Raw genomic sequence first — 3,112 nt, forward strand, 5'->3', positions numbered from 1 at the left:
AGGGGGCGCGGGCGCTGAGCCCCGGCGGGCGGGCGGGCGGGGTGGGGGTGGCTGCCGGGGGAGGCACGGGGACGCGGCGACGCGGGGAATGAGGAATGGGCGGTGCGGGGCTGAGGAGGGTGAGGCTAGAGGCGGCCGCCGCTTGTGCTGCTTCCTGGACGGGGAACCCCTTCCTTCCTCCTCCCCGAGAGCCTCGGCTGGAGGCTGCCGGGGAGAAACTCGCGGGCTGGGCGGGCTGCCCCTCGGGGCGGTCGGGTGCGGTGGAGGTTACTCCCGACGCGCTCCAGTCTCCCCTCCCCCTCGTCGTCCTTCCCTCTCTCTCTGTCTCTCTCTTCTCTCCCTTCGCTCCCGCACCTCTTCCTCCCTTCCCAGCACTCGGCTGCCTCGTTACTGTAGCCTTCTCTGCTGCATCTAGCATCTCTAGGACGAAGGTATAAACTTCTCCCTCGAGCGCAGACTGGACAGATAGTGGTCCTTTTCAGTGTGTGGTGGGGGGGGTATATGAGTGATAGGGGAGGTCACGTTTTGGAAGAGCCTTGGAAAGTGCTTAGAGACCACTGTTTGTGGTTATTGTGTTTGGAAAAAATGCATCTGCAGCCGAGTTCCTGACTGCTCCCCTCCCCCATGTATGGGCTGTGACATTACTGTTGGCCACAAAGGAGGAGGTGGAGGTAGAGATGATGGTGGAAGAACAGGTGGCCAACACCCTACTACGTAAAGCCTGTGACTTAAGTGAAAAGGAAAAGTTAATCCCAGAAGGTCTATTTTGCTTTGTCAAGTTAAAACACACGCAGAAAACCCGCAGAGCTGAAGTAGGGCTTTTTCATTGCTAGTTGAGTGTGGACAGCAATAGCTAAAATCATACTTAAAGTTTAATTTGCTTGTTCTTGCTCCTTCTCCTGTCTCTTGTATATTACCTTCATCCTTACAAATTTGACCCCCATCCCAAGAGTTATTACAGTACTCCTAAATAGCACTCACACATTTTTTTCTTTTTCTTTTTTTTGGACTGACTTGCAAGAGGAGTTAATTGTAGCAATCTTCCAGCCAACTGCCTGAAATACTCTTAGGCATGTGCATGCTGTAGCTCTCTTAAATCTTGACATTTATCAAAACAAGGGTTAAGAACAGAAAGGTATTTTCTAATTCTTATACAGTATACATATTTTATTTCTAATGGGAAAAATCATTTAAAAAGAAATTGCAAAGGGAAAAATTCTGTTCCTAATCATCATCTTAGAATCAACCATATGAGTGATGTCACTCTTAGGTGACTAAGGTCCAAAATGCTGACTTGACCAATCTGTAGTGATAGACTATAGACATCAAATATGGTTGATATCCGTACTGTTTACTTTGTTACTTTTTAGCCATCCGCAGGCATACTTGATTTTAAGAGACCCTGGATGAGAGGATAATTCAGTTTCAGGACACAATTGAATTTTTTTCCCCCTTAACAAAATGTTGAGTTCTGGTTCCACTTTCACTCCTTGGTAGCTATTTTAGCTTTAGGTGAAGGGGCTCTTTTTTGACTATGATCTTCAGTAAGACTTCTTGGGAACACAGTTTCTCTAGTGGATTTAAATATTATTTGGTTTCTAAAATCCAATTCAGGGATTTTTTTTTTTTCCAGAAACAACTACACAAACAGATCAGAGGTGTGTGTGTATGTCTGAGAATTCACACACAGCTAAACTCTAATCCAGTGTCTGTCCACAGTATTTCCTAGACCAGCAAACTTTTTAGTTGCAAGGACACCTTATGCTCTTGAAAATTATTGAAGGTCCCAATATGGAGTATGTCTATGTATACCATAGTACAAATGAGAATTTAAAAAATTGATTAATTCATTTAAAAATACGAAATAATAAGCCTATTACTTGGTAACATAGTAGCATTTTCATGAAAACTATTTTTCAAAACAGGAACATTAGTGAGAATAGTGGCATTGTTTCACATTTTTGCTAATCTCTTTAACTATATCGCTTAATAGAAGACATTTGCATATCTGCTTCTGCACTCACTCTATTGTGATCATATTTGGAAAACTACAATTGTTAAAGAATAAGAGTTGAAAGGGTAGATAACATTGTAGTAGTAATAATATTATTAGTATTATTAGTGTTGATACCTTGGACACCCAGACAGTTTCAGGCAAGCTGCTGGATTCCTGGACCACAGTTTGAGAACTACTGTTCTAGGCTATCCAAATTGTTTTAGAGAGTGGGGTAGGCAAGGAGCTAGAGTATACATTTTGGTGTGATTCTCCGCATTATTCCCCATTCCTTAGGGCCTATATTTGGAATAAAAAGTGGGAGCAAACAGCATAAGATACATGCTTGTAGAGGTTCCCAAAGCAGCCCTAGACAAGAACAAATAAGGCTAGGGAGCACAGAGTAGGCCAGGGGGCTGTAATGTAACGTTCTGGGATAGATACAACAGTTGTCTAGGCTGACTGTTCTTTGTGACAGGGCTCAGGAATAGTGTAAGGAGGCGGTTAGTACGTAACCATTTGGAAACCATATTATCGTTTCAGGAGGATGGAGGAAGTGCCTATTTGGATAATTCTTGGTCTTAATAGGTTACTGCATATAGTGTTTATGTTTGCACATTCATTAATTTAGAATTACCTATCCTATAATTATTGCCTATTTACTGCCATTCTTTCTGCAGTTCTTCCCTTATTTTTAATAATATCATGTAGTTATTGGGGGAAAGGAGGTAAAATTAAATAATTTCAAAAAGTTTGAAACAGCTGATTAAATATTTTCTGTCTTGTGCTGTCAGCCTTATAAGTTGCTAGCATTTATTGCAACTGTTGGGAGACTATACAGAAGCAGAGAGTAAAAGTCACTGAGAAGTATTCACTTACAGCATTTAAAGTACCTCTCATTAAAAACAGTGCTTATCTTTCATGTACCCCAATGTTCATAGCAGCAATGTCAACAATAGCCAAAACATGGAAGGAGCCTAAATGTCCATCACCTGACGAATGGATCAAGAAGATGTGGTATATATTCATGATGGAGTACTACATGGCAATGAGAGGGAATGACATATGGCCCTTTGTAGGAAAGTGGATGGACCTTGAGGGTGTCATGCTGAGTGAAGT

This window comes from Suricata suricatta, chromosome 10, assembly GCF_006229205.1.
Source record: "Suricata suricatta isolate VVHF042 chromosome 10, meerkat_22Aug2017_6uvM2_HiC, whole genome shotgun sequence".
NCBI classification, from domain to species: Eukaryota; Metazoa; Chordata; class Mammalia; order Carnivora; family Herpestidae; genus Suricata; species Suricata suricatta.